The sequence below is a fragment of the Marmota marmota genome, unplaced genomic scaffold, assembly GCF_001458135.2.
Source record: "Marmota marmota marmota unplaced genomic scaffold, marMar, whole genome shotgun sequence".
NCBI classification, from domain to species: domain Eukaryota; kingdom Metazoa; phylum Chordata; class Mammalia; order Rodentia; family Sciuridae; genus Marmota; species Marmota marmota.
The window spans coordinates 21917011-21931694 of NW_026000221.1; positions in this window are offsets into that span (position 1 = coordinate 21917011).

Genomic DNA, 14684 nt, shown 5'->3' on the forward strand with positions numbered 1-14684 from the left:
AGGAACCATTGGCCAAATTTCATGAAGATTTACCCTGCAATTTATAGTTTTTGTCTTTCCATTTACGTCTTTGATCTATTTTAGGTTAGTTTTGTATATGGTTTGAGGTAAGGGTCCAACTTCATTCTTTCATCTGTGGCCACCAGTTGTCCTAGCACCTTTTGTGGAAAAGACTATTCCTCATTGGATGCTCCCCCTGACCATGGATAGATGAATTTATTTGTGGATTTTCAATTCTATTCCATTGATCTATATACATGTCTTTGTGCTAGTGCTACACTGTCTTGATTACCATTATTTTGTACAAGTTTTGAAGTTTGGAGGTTTGAATCCTCCTTTAGTCTCCTTTTTCAGGATTGTTTTGGCTATTCTGGGTCCCTTGAAATTTCAAATGAATTTTAGAATCTGTTGTCAATTTCTACAAAGAAAGCATCTGGGATTCTGAAAGACATCATGTTGAATCTATAGATAATTTTGGCAGGAGTTCGCATTAAATATTAGCTTTTCTGCCCATCTTCTTCCTCCTCCTCTTCCTCCTCCTCCTATTCTTATTACTGCCACTACTCCTATTACCTTTGAACATGGTGAGAACTAAATAAGATGACCCATGTGAAATGCCAGCATGCAAGTTAAGCACATGTGTGCTGTTGTTGGTGTTTCTGCTATTACTGCTGTGTCCCAGGGCTGTCCTGGGCTGGCAGGAGGGAGGGCTGAATGACAACATAGTGCCTTCTAACTCTGGCAGTGGCTAGCCAGGAAAACGGCCTGTTTCCAGGTCATGGCCCAGGAACTCCAGGTCCAGAGCTCTTCTTCTCAGCTGAGGCTGCAGCCAGGGTGTCTGCCAGCAGACAGCACCCTCTGCGCAAGCTCAGCTCCCACAGGCCTCTACCTGGGAACTGCTCATGAGGGACACACACATGCACACAATCACTCAGAGCACCTTTTCTGGCCCTGGCAAGAAGGGACGTTTTTAGACTGTAAGACAAAGAAAGGAACAGATCTGGTTCAGCCTTTCTCCAACTTCAGTTATTCAAGAACCACTCTCATCATTTTTGGCCATGTTGTACCACACTTGATTTACTTAGTAGTTTATCTTGAATCTGCATACTGCAAACACACATATCTCATCATTTTAAAAGGAAAATTTACATCATTGTCTTCAAGTGGAAAATCAGTATCACATGCTGTAAATATGAGATAACCACGAAAGCAAATGCCATGGCAACAGAATCATACAAGAAAAGGTTTTGTTTAACAAAGACTAACGAGTCTTAGAGGGAAGTCAAGACCTTCTAATGCCCAATGAGACTCTCCTCAACACAATCAGAGGCTGTAAGAGAGAAAAAAGATGCTCATTTCCCTGCGTCAGTGACCAGTGATGTGTCATGGTCAGAGCCGAAAGAGCAGGGCTGTGCTGAGACGGAGGAAGGGCGTTGTGAGGGACGCCCGCCCCCGCCCCAGCGAGCTGCACATTCACACTGGCTTTCCTTGGATGGTGGCAGAGATCACCACACAAGCTCCCAGCACTGTTGCTCCCCCAAAGTGGCAACTCATAGGAGTGGCCTCAGAGCACTGACTGCAGGATCTAAAGAGGAGTCCTGCATGGTTCCCGTGGGTTGCAGCAACAGGACTACTGGTTCTCAAGGTCAGCCCCCACTCCATGAAGCAGCCTAGCCACCATGCACACAGAAGCCCAGAGTATGGAGCCCTAGAGATAAATGGACGGTGCCAATGCCAACCCTTGGAAGAAGCCTTCTTCCCCTGGGGGCACACTGGCCTGGAATGTCGCTTTTGGGCTTTCTCCTGTCTTCTCCTGCAAAAGATGCTTTCCTGACCTGAGACAAGCAAACCACAGCCTGTAGAGAACTTGTCCTGTTAGTTTATTATCCTCCCACACCTGGGCTTACAGGAGAACACCCTGGAGTACTTCACAGCTTACAACCTCGTCACCCTTAGCATCTGGCCATGAGTAGTCCTGAACCCGGAGAGGGAGGGAAATTACAACTTGAGACCAACCAACGAAACTGAGACCAAGTCACAGAGCTCCTGTGTATGCGCTCCGTGGAGGACTTGGCAAAGGTCAAAAAAAAAGAGAAAAAATTAAATTTTGATAAAAATTCAGACACAGTTCAAGACAAAAGAAATGCCACCACACTGACATGCTCCGTGCATTTACATGGGGAACCCACCACCCAGCAAAAGCATTAAACAGGGCCCAGATAAACTGATGGGACAAGAAAAGGGGAGGGGTTGAAAACCGATACCCCTGGGGGTACGAAGTCATATCTGCCTCCCCACCAGACATGGGAGGAAAGTGCACACAGGGTGCCTGAGGGCTGCCTGCCTGATTCAATTCAGAGAAGCAGAGGCAGCAAGATGTCTTCCACAAGCAGACAGGTAAGCCCAGTCCAGGGACTGGTGTCCATGTGAACCTGCCTCTGATTACTCCTACACACTGCACACACTGAGCTGACACTAGTGAGAGGACACTTTGCCGGAGGCTACTGAGGTGGCTTTCCCATGCTCTTGAAGAAAAATTCTCATCTCCATTGTTAAATTACACGGGGGCTGGCTGGGACCCCCAGCCTGAGTCCAGGGGGTGTGTGCGTGTGAAGCCTTGGCCCCTTCACTTTCCAGACCACCTGCAGCTGGTCTGCTGCTCCAGGGGACAGGTGCAAGTTGTTCTTCTCACTCAGAGGCTTGACCTATGAGCATCTCCATGGAGATGGGGTTCCTTTTTGAAGGCTCAGGGAATCTGCTGAGATCCACCACCTGGCCCCTCCTTGGCCCCAGGACGCTGCCTCCCCTCCTCCTCTACCCAGTTCCCTACCCTCGGGGTGTGGCACATTAACTGTTTCCATCTTTGAGTGAATACATGACAATCCTATTCCAATCCTTGGAAAAGACATCTAAGGCTTGAGCCTCCAGGGATGGTGAACAACGACTTTGCAAAGATCCAGCACCTGGATCACACACACATTGGCCAATCTGCTCAAGGGACAAAATTCTTAACTCCTCTCCCCAAATAATAAGCATTCAGGAACTGTCTAGAATTCTTCACTGAAACAATTCTTCATTAAAGGATGAGGAATGTGACACCTGCTCCTAAAGGGAAGGGATATTCCCCTGTGGTGGTGCCTGGTCAGTCCCTCTGGATTTGGCAGCTGGGGAAAAGGGACTTGTCCAGTGCAGCCCTGAAATTCTCTCTGTCCCTGCAGTTTTTACCAGTTTTCAGAAGCTTAGGCTCAAGAGGTGAATACAGACCCAGTTTCTTTTTATTAAAAGAATAAAAGGGAGTTCTATTAAAATATAATTCCTAGCTGGGCGCAGTGGCGCACACCTATAATCCCAGTGGCTCAAGAGGCTGAGACAGGAGAATCGTGAGTTCAAAGCAAGCCTCAGCAATGGTGAGGCACTAAGCAACTCAGTGAGACCCTGTTTCTAAATAAGTACAAAATAGGGCTGGGGTGTGGCTCAGGGGTCGAGTGCCCCTGAGTTCAATCTCCAGTGCCAAAAACCAAACCAAAACTATATATACATATATACATACATATGTATACATACATATGTATACACACACACACACACACACACATTTCCTTCTTCTCTGTTGGGACAACCTGCTCAGGGAGCTTGAGCAAGGTAATTCCCCTCGGTTTTCAGGGACCAAGGCTGATGGTGCATCCTGCAGAGCAGGCCCTCCCTCGGTGAACTGGCTGAGGGGCTAGATAGTCTTACCACGGCTCCAAACAGGAAGGGTCTCAGGTAGAATGTCTGGGACAGGCCCACATGAAACTTTTTAAAGTACTTACATGTCAAGTATGTGATCCAGTGGCCAACTGTGACTTCTGTTGTCCCTGTGTCCAAGGGTAGGGAGAGAGAAACACAAGGAAGGGTCTTCTCAAGACCTGCAGCGATGTCTGCAGGGCAAAGGGATATGTGACTACATTTGTTGGTGTGGGGGAATGTTCAGAGAGTACGCTGACTGTAAAGAGGAATCACCACCACAACCACAAATATTAATTTTTGTTTAAAAATACACAAAAAAGAAGCCTGAAACTATATACACCAAAATGCTAGCTATCATTTCCTCTGAATACTAGGAATCAGGTTGCTAAAGTTTGGATCTGAAATGTTCCCCAAAGGTTTGGTCCCCAGCCTGTGGCATTATTGGGAGGTGATGGACTCTTTAAGAGTAGGGCCAGCGGAGGGCTTCTGGACAGTGGTGATGTACTATTGAAAGAGTTATTGGAACTCCAGTCTCTTCCTCTTCTCTTTCATTCCTGGACATGAGGTATGGGGAGTTCTGTGTGATCTGGCCACGAAGTGCTACCTCAACACAGGCCCAAAAGTGCAAGACAAAAAAAAAAAACATGGACTGAAGTCTCCAATAACATGATATTGTTAAATAATCCTTTCTTTAAGTTGATTACCTCAGATATTTTGTTATAGTAACAAAAAGCTAAACTAATGCATAGGTTGTATTTATTTTCATTCATTTTAAGGTCTGTATATCTAAACTATCTATAATAAATGAGTATTACTTGTTATAGTTTAGACATAAAGTGTCCCTCCCCCCAAGCTCTTATGTGAGACAATGAAAGTTTAGAGGTGAAATAATTGGGTTATAAGAACCTTAACCTAATCTGTGTATTAATCAGCGGACAGGGATTAACCGGGTGGTAACTCTACACAGGTAGGGATTGGCTGGAGGAGGTGGGTCACTGAGGGTTTGCCTTTGGGGTTTATGTCTTGTCCACAATGATGGGAGCTGTCTCTCTCTGCTTTCAGGTGGGCACATTCTTAGGCCACTTTCCTCTGCCACACTCTTCTACCATGTTCTACCTCACTTAGGACCCAGAGGAATGAAGTTGGCCACCTAGGGACTAACACCTCTGAAATGTGACCCCCACAAAAACTTTTCCTCCTCTAAAATTGTTCCTGTCAGATTTTGTTGTTGTTGTTTTTTGGTACCAGGGATTGAACCCAAGGGCTCCTAACTACTGAGCCAAATCCCCAGCCTTTTTAAAATTTTATTTTTTATTTTATTTTGAGACACAGTTGCTTTTAGCCTTGGTAAGTTGCTAAGACTGGCTTTCAACCTGTGATTCTCCTGCCTCAGTCTCCTGAGTCACTGAGATTACTGGCATGTGCCACGGCGCCTGGCTTGTCAGGTCTTTTGGTCAGGTCTTTTAATCAGCAATAAAGCTGATTAAAACACTTGTGTAACAAAAGTATTACTTAAAATCTATGCTGGTGGAGGGGGAGAAGGCATGCTATGCCTGTGAGTCTGAGTTATTGCTGCCTGTTTCAGATCTTTCTGTGTGGAAACAGACCAGGAGTAGAAGCCAACTTTGGGGGACACAACTGCTCCCTGAACTTATTTTACAAAAAATGAACATTTCAGCAATTTTTTGCAACTATGTTGGCATTACCAACATGAAAAAAGAATGTCCATGAGATGGGAAAGCAAGCCTCTGGGACTCTGGCACTATGGTCAGGTGCTTGGAATGCCAAGCCCTCATCTGTTCTCAGCTATGAAGTGTTAGAAACCGGTGGGCCTCTGTGGGCAAGGGTGGACTGCAACCAAGGACACGGATGTGTCTCTGGCCTTCCAGGAAGAAAGATTAAGAGGAAAGTGACAGAACAGCAACCTGTGTCTTAGTCTTGCTCAAATCCCAGGCCCTGTTGGTACCTCACAGGCTGACAGTCACTAGGGAGGCCTGACCCTCAGAGTGTCATCTCTTGACAACCTCATCTTGGGGCCTGTACTAGGAGGATCCAACAGGTGTGCTGAAAAAAAAAAGGGGTCCCACAAAAGGGTGTGTGAGCACGTGGATATCTGCGATGGGACCCATGATGGAGACCCTCTGTCACATGAGCCTTGGCCCATCCATCTCCTTTCACTCTCGCTTCCTTAGAATGCAGTAAAATGCATGAATAATATTCCTGGCCAAAGCTTCAAGAGAGATGAGGAAAGAAGGTCATACTGTAGCCAACTATGGATTCCACAGATGAGACTGCACAAGTGGTACCGCAGGTACCTAGATACTAACTTGGCTTTTTTCCCATTTCCAGCTGGCCTTGAAATGTGCAGCTGCTAAATAAACAAAAAAGGATTCACGTTTTAATTTAGACAACTTGGTGCTTCATAATGTGTCCATTTTATTTTCTGGAGCCAGAGTGTTTGTTATTTCTTCGCAATTTCAGAAGTTATGAAATGATTCATGGTTTTTGTTGGAGCTGAAGTCAACCAAAACCATTCATAATTGTGAACAATCTCTGTTATTGTCAGAGGGAAAACGCCAAGGCATCTGTGCTTCCCAAAAACACATGGGGGAGAATTCCAGTTTGGAAATGGAACGGCTGTGCTTCTCTCCCTAGAGTTAAATTTAAACAGACTGATTTCCAGGGAGATGGCTGTGTTCTGGTTGGAGCGGTGGGCATGGCTTCTCCTCTCTCTAAGGCAGGGCATCCTTGTGTATCACTCTGCACGTTGGTAATTACCCATCAAGTTCCTGTCTCCCCTGCAAGAGGGTGGGGCTCCTGAAGGCAGGACATTGGTCTTACTCATTCCAAAAAGCAGTTCCATGTCTGGCATAGACTAGGTGCATGAATCCCACTAGCTAATGTCATTACTCTTTAGTTCTCTGATTCTTCCTATTCTTTGTACCATATATTTTTTTTTTTTTTGGTACTGAGGATCAAACCCAGAGCCTTGCGCATGTTGGGCTGTATCCTATTAATTTGCATTGGTTGGTAATATCTACAACTATAAGAGAGACTGACTTAAAAATAACAATGTTGATAGCAAATACTTTTTAGTGCTTATTATGTGCCAAGAAATGTACTAGGCATTTTATGTATAGCAGTCCACTTGACCCTAATGGGAATTTTATGAATTAAGTTCATAAAATATTATATATGAGGTAATTGAGACATGGGTAAATTAAGCTTATCCAGGATCACCCAGCAGTGCACGGAGGAAGCAATTGCGGATATGCAAACACACAACCCCACACACCCCAGCAACAATGCCACTGGTTTAAGCACACCTGACTGCCCTTTGTAGAACACATTCAGAATCTCATTTTCTTGGTGAGTCTGACTTTTTGAAACAATCTAAAGTCATTCAAAGCCATAAGGTATTTGACAATTACAGAGGATCACTGAGTTTTGGGCAAAGTGGCTGGTGTCACTACAATGCCATGAGACCAATTTGCTCTCATGAGTCATGGATCAGCTTGGAAAGGTCACTCCAGGAGAGAAGCAAAATGCTGTGGTGGAACGGAGCCCTGGTCTAGAGTGAAGAAGTCTGTCTGCAGGGTAACCAAAGATGGGATTTGGCTCTCTGATGATGGCCAGTAGAATATGACTGGACGGCCTGGAACAGTGTGGTCCAGACCTACTTGGGAGTCATACCTGAAGTTTCTAAGGCCATAAGAGGAGCATCTCCACATTCCCTTCCTTTCCTCCACCTACCTCTGTGGTTTAATACTACAGATTCAATCTGAATGATCCCTCTTTTCTCTCTGATAATGTGAGGGAAATAAACAAGATATAATTTAACCCAAGCTCTTTTTCCTCTAACAAGATTTCCTATTTTGAAATCTTACCTTGAAAATCATGCCTATGGTTTGGTTCAGCAATTAAAACTATACCCAGAATTATCCATATCATTTCTTCTCCCCAAAGAAGACCACTGTGGATTTGCCAACAAAGATCAATCAATCCACCAGCTTCAAGAAAGATCTGGAAAGGAGTGATTGGAGAATGTTGTTCCTCTTTACTTGACGTGGTTAAGAATGACTACCTGAACTCGAAAGGAGAATTGGCTGATCAGCCCTTATCTTAGGAATGATGTCTGCTTCCCCATCTCAAAATGGGGTGCAACTCAGGGTTACCACCTAGGGTAAAAACAGAGAAGCCTTGATCCCCCTTTGTGATGATTTCAAATAACAAAGACCCAAGTTATATTTGCAAGATGCCCACACTGTGGACTCCCTCCACTCTTATTCCCTTCCTGTTTTACAGAGCCACGTGACTCACAGGGGTCAAATGCATAAGTTTCTCTTGCCAGAATCATTACACTTTCATCTGAATCCATCAGGCCAAGGGTGAGCTGCAAGGCCAGGTTGCTCCCTTGGCCCCAGGACAGAGATGGGTGATCCTAGAAGCACTGTCCAAGGGGGCTGAAGGGGCTGTTAGGCAGGACATGCTACACACTTCCATCAAAGTCCCAAGGAAAATGAAAGGTTCTTGCTCAGCAAGCAGTTTTAGAGTGGGGTGCGCTCTAAGAGAACTGAAGTGAGAGATCAGGCAAGCTCCAGGAGCCAAGAGGAAATGGCGGATGGGAAGAGGCACATCAGTGGAGGTCATTCACCCAGTAGGCTTTGTGACCAGCTGGTCTTTGGTGCCTGTAGCCATAACTGTAGTCTGAGGGCATCAGCATTCTTATCCATAAATGGACTGGGCTATATAATCTCTCTGAGCTCCTATCTTCTTTAGGAGCATAAATCAACATCAAGTTTCTGGATGCTCTAAGTGTACTGAGCCACCTACAGTAAAAGCAACATCCTGGAACTTGCTGAGAGTCCAATGCTAGAAGAAATAACTTATGTCAATCATCGGCCCTTAAGGGGGCATGAACTTTATAACCCTTCCTTCTTCCCAACTGCATGCTGAGGGTGTGAGTCATGTCTCAGCACCTTTGCCTGGTCAAGAATGGGCATTTTTTGCAGAACCCAACCACCCCAGGACCATATTATACACCCCTAGGAGCTGCAGGGTGACAGAGACACAAACAACATTTTCCAATGGGAAGCTGGTGGCTGAACATTAATTAGCCCGGGGCTATGCAGCTGCAGATGGTCATGCACTGGCCAACCACAAGTGAAGCAGGTCTTTTGACCAAGACAGATGACCTGGGGAGATAGGTGTACTGGCTTCCTCTATTCCTAGGGCTAAAATGTGTTCTCTTGGAGGATCTCTGGGTTGGAAATGGCCCCTGTGCCTGTATAGTATATTCCAGAACAGGAGTGCAGGAGGGGGAAGGGGTTGGTCCTATCCTGAACTGCACTCCCTCAGGATCTCCTGCAGCTTCACAGAGTACTCTCTGGACATGAGAGGCAAGCCACCCAGGGATCAGGGGAATGGAAGGTTCAGAACGGAGATGATGACTTGGCTTTGAAATAGTTCATAGGCTGAACCAGGCTTTCCATGAGATCTCCTGAACTGACTATCGGAACTTTAAGGGACAGCCCCCAAGGAACTGCAGGCCTGGCTGAAGCAGGTCAGCCCTCTCTGCAGTGCGCTTTCTGAAGGGCAGTATTCAGTTGCAGGCCTGGGGTATTCCTGTGGACCTCTGTCCAGAGACCAGACTGCTAGGGTCTAAAGGACATTCTGGGTGAGAGGGCCTAGTTTGTTCAGGTTTTTGCCACTGCCTAGACTGGCTGCCACTCCACTGTCCACCAGAGACAGAGAGAGAAGCAGATTCTCCTCAGAGTGTCAGCTCCCACCTTTGTCCAGACCTGGAAGGCTGGGCACCTAGGGCACTCATAGAACTTAACAATACCTAATTCTGGGTAAACTCTGGCTCCATTAGGAACATAAACAAGATGGCATGGGCCATTGAGAGAACACACCGCCTGGAACGGAGCAGAATCAACCTCCTAGCCTAGCAGCACCAGGCAGAGCTTGTGTTATGAAGGCAGAGAGACCTGGGATCAATTGGCATTGTGCTTCCCTGCAGAGTTGGTCAGCACAGCAGCTGGGCTGCTTCTTTCACTCCAGTCCCTTGGTTATGTTTCCTCAAGAGACAGTAAAATCAGCACCAGCAGGCGAGTGTTCGCATGCCATTCTGTGTTAACAATCCATAGCAGAGGGAAGCAGGGCCTTTGGAGCCAAGAGCATTAAGGTGGCCAAGGGCCTCTGGGTCTCCCCTGGATGTGAGGGGCATTTCCCTCTCTTCAAAAGCAGCCCCACAGGCAGCATGTTCCCTGGGATATTCCAAAGGTGAACAGTTGTCATGCTGGCAACTCTCTGGCTGGGGCAGACACAGACCTGTGTGTAGTAACCAGGAATAGAAACCCACATGGTTTGGAACCTCGAGGCCTGAAACATTCAGATGACACTGTCACCTTCCAGGAAATTGCTTCACGCTCTGCTTCTGAGTTCCACGTTGTGACTTGCATCTTCTTGCGTGCTGGCTTCTCATTCACACACAGGGAGAGTGGGGCAGGGGAAGCACATGCCTTGCCCTGGAGAAAGCAATTCCCCTCTCACTTGTGCCTACTCTGCTGGCATCTGACTCTCAGAAATGTGCCTCATTCCCCACACAGGGAAGACCCTCCATTCATTTCCTTGATCATCCAACCAGTCTTCACTAAGTACCTACTATGTGCCAGTCCCTGCTCTAGATGCTGGGGGCACAGGAGTGAACAACACCAACATGCTGTCCACTCAGAGCTTGCATTCCAGTTGTGACAATGGCAATAGGTAAGTGCTCCTACTGGCTTTGCACCAGATGCAGTTCTAAGTGCTGATCATGGGTCTCAGTGGTCCTCCAAGCAACCTTTGGCAGGTGCTGTGAGCACTCCACTTGCAGGTGAGGAACAGATGAGCCATAATTATGTCATGCTCCCTGGGGACGGTAGGATTCAAATCCACCTAGCACAACAATACTCAGCCTGCCAAGCTATCTGGACGTTGGTGACACCTTTTCCTGGTGGTGGGTTCTTTCTGGACTATCTTGAAAGCTGTTTGTGTAGAGTCTGTATTTTGTTGTATTCACGAAATGGAAGTAATCTGTAGGCTTTTTTAGGACAATAAAAACAGAATCATAGGACAAAAAGAAGGGAGGTGTTGGGTTCCTTTGTCCTTCCACTATGAGAAGTAAAAAGCTGCTTGGTGGGTATTTCACCTCTACCCCTTTTGAACAGGCCTCTATATCGTTTATTTTTCTCAATATAATTTACTCTTAAGTTAATCAATATGATTGTATATAATAAAAAGTAAATATTGGGCTGGGTGAGGTGGGCACACCTGGAATCCAAGCTATTTGGGAAGCTGAGGCAGGAGGATCCCGACTTTGAGGCCAGCTTAGGCAACTTAGCAAGACCTGCCTCAAAGAATTTTTTAAAAATAAAATAAAAAAGCCTGGGGGTGCAGCTCAGTGGTAGAGTACCCCTGGTTTGAATTCTCAGTACTTCCAGAAAAAAAAAAAAACAAAACAGTAAACATTGGGCCCTCACTTGTGTGAGCAGGCTGACTGGTCTGTGGTTGGAGAAAGACTAGCTTTAGAAGAGACCAGAAGCTTTTCATGCAAAAAGAATCCTGAGGTCAGAGAAAACTCTGAATTATACAAAAAGAACTGCAGGGATGTATCTTAACTGCAGAACTTTTCTGAGCCCTTAACATGCTGGAGTTCATTGTACGTCTCCAAAAGTTTCTATAGGAGAACACATTTTCCATACCCACTCAACCTTACCACTCTTTTCGGGGAGATGCAGGACACACTGAATGCTGGCAGAACAAGAGTCCTGATAAATAGAAACCGGGAAACACCTGACACAACAGAGTCAGTCTGTAGCCAGACGCACTGTTCTGGCTCACCAGGCACACTGCATGACTTCTCCAGCTACAACCTCACTACTACCGGGCCTCAGAGGGCAACCACATTAGCGCAAGCATCAGGAGGCCTTTGCCAAGCTTTGGGAGATTTTTAAATTTGGGGGTAGAGAAGGCAATAAGAGGAAGGGAAAAATCCAAACATTAATAATAATAAAGAATTTTTTTAAATGCCTTTCTGTGTGATCTTAGATGGGTTTTCTACCCTCTCTACATCAGTCCCCACTTTTCCATGGCTAGGTCAGGAATTCACCTCCCTACCTTAGGAGGTGGGCTCTAGTTTCATTCCAAGGAGAGGATTCCCTTTTTATCTTCAGCAGATAGGAATAAACCAGATGGTCTGGTGGCCCCTCCAGTTTCCACATCTCTTCTCTGACTTGCCAACCAGATGAGGGGAATGCTGGCAGGCAGCCACGGGGATGGCACTATAACTGAAATATACCTTATCTTGGGACCTGGTTTTACTTGCCTAGGGCCCTATCTGCAGGGTGGGGAGGACACAGAGACTCAAAGAAGAAGAGGTCCTTTGGGAAACACAGAGTATACCACCAGGGAATCAGAGACCCTTGATTGCAGGTGATAGTGTCTAGTACCACGCCTGGCGGTTTTGGAAGAATCACTGATGAGCGCCTGGAAGCAGTCTGTACTCAGACTTCCTGAAGTGATCTCTTCCTTGATCCAGCCCCTCTCACTTTCCCAGTACTCCCAGTCCCTCCTAGTTGTTCCCCTAAGTCTGGCCATCTCTACAACCCCAGTTCACAGAGGACATGGCCAGGTACAGAGGTGAACAAAACAGACCTGGAGCTGGCTCTCAGGCAGGATGCTTTCTGGAAAGGGAAAACAGAGATGGAAGAACACGGGAGAGTTGGTGATATGTGGAGAATTAAGCAGAGTATGGGGACTGCGAGCGATGAGGTCTGCTGTTTTGGATAGAGCATCAAATAATAAGTAACATTTGGCAGAGCCCTGAATGAAGGGAAGTAAGCATCTGCTTGGAGCCTACCTCCCAGTAGCCCTAGATTTCAGAGTTAGGGAGTAAGCTGGTGGCCAAGGGCTGGACCTGCCCTCAGAGAAGGTTGGGCTGGGTCTGAACATGGACCAGTCAAGACTTTCACACTGACAGCAAGCCACACTGCCCCGTGATGGAGCCTCCTGCTTCTGGACTTGTATACCCTCATTCTCCTCACCTCTTCCTGTTTGTGGGTCCTGGCTTTATGATATATCCATGGGGTGAGGATTAATCAGATGAGAGAAGCTGGGCAAAGCCCCAGCTGTTTCTTGACAAACAGGATACCAACCATACAGCCTTAGGCTGTGAGTCTCTGGGCTTCAGTTTTCCATCCGGGAAATGCAAGGGCTAGACAGTGTGGTGTCTGAGAGCCCTTCTGGTTTTAAAGCACTCTATGGCTCTGGACATACGTGGCCTGGGTTTCCAGGTAGAGGCAAAGACACAGAGAGTGAAGAAACCTTATCTAAGAGTCAGTGGGAATCCTGAAGCCCTTACTCCCACCTTAGAGAGGATGCTTGGAAACTCAGTCACTGAAGCGTTAACCTGAAAAGAGGCCCTTAGCTCTCTGACATCAAAGTCTTGAGTCTCAGTGGTTCATTTCGCTTACCACACCAGACCTCTGGTTACATAAAACAAACCATAAAGGTTATTCCAACAGCTTCAGGATATTTCATTCTCTCTGTGCCTCTCCCCACCCACGCTCTGATTGAGGAAGAAGGGCAGAGCTATAAACCTGCTTGAGAGGTAAACCTTATCAAAGGTCCAGCCCAGGCCCTGTTTGCTGAAGGCCCATTGCTCTGGGTGCAGCCATCATCCAGGTCTGAAAGAACAGATGGTTCGGGCTTGGAAGTGAATGTCCTGCTTCCTCTGGACAAGCTGTGTTTGCACAGGGGACAAATGGCCCGAGTCCCACTGTGGGACTGCACACCAGCCTGCTCTGGCCTTTGCACAGTGGGCTGGCTGAGTCCTGGGCACACAAAACTCATGGCAGGAGCACGCCACCCAGGAGCAGGCGGCAGCTTTAATTAAAGTTTTTTTTTTTTTTTAAGTTATGTATTGTAAGAGGCTAAATAATCAAAAGCATCACTTTAATAGTAAAACAGGAGGAATTTGTTTTACTATAGGAAGAAGAATGCAAAAAGTCACATGGAGTTTTAAAACAAAAAGGCAGAAGGCCAAGAAACCCCGAGGTGGGCCGCCGTGGGTCAGCCCTTCAGCCCCCTGGCACACTCACTGTCCCCTTCCGTGAGTGCTTCTCGGTGGGAAAGCCTGAGCAGCTCTAGGAGCGGAAAGAGCTGGCCTTTCTCCCACTCACAGACACACACTGGACACCTGCCATCTACCAGCCAAAGCTTCGGGCACTTTGAAATTTAGATACAGTTGAAATTCTGGGCCTTGAGGTTTTTTTTAATATTATTATTTTTAAATTTGTAAAATGAAGATAATGAACTTACCTCATCGGGTTATTGTGATGATCAAATTCTATCCCTCCATCCATATCCATCTATCCATCCGTCTAGCCTAGAATAGTGTCTGGCAGTTAGCACAGATCTGATTACTTACAGCTCCTGGCCCCTAACCAAAGGCCAAGCAACAACTATTCCAACAAAGCAGGTATTCCTCAGAAGCATTCTACCTCCACCCTCTAAATCCTCCTTTTAAACATTAGAGTCACTTTTCATTTCTCTTCCATTACAAAAGTTTACTAAGTAGCATTAGGTTAGATAAAGAGAAATCAGAAAATACTTATTAAGTTCCTATTATGTGCCAGGCATCTAGCAGACAACAATAGGTAATCCCTCTTTCATGGAGTACACATGGGGTAAGTCAGCATGCGAGCAGGAAAAAATACATTAACATGTCAAGTAGAAGGCTGGGGCTGTAGCTCAGTGGTAGAGCGCTTGCCTAGCACATGTGAGGCACTGGGTTCTATCCTCAGCATCACATAAAAATAAATAAATAAAATCAAGGTATTGTGTTCATCAATTACTAAAAAAAAAATTAAAAACCATGTCAGTTAACAACTAGTTTTTATATATATATATAT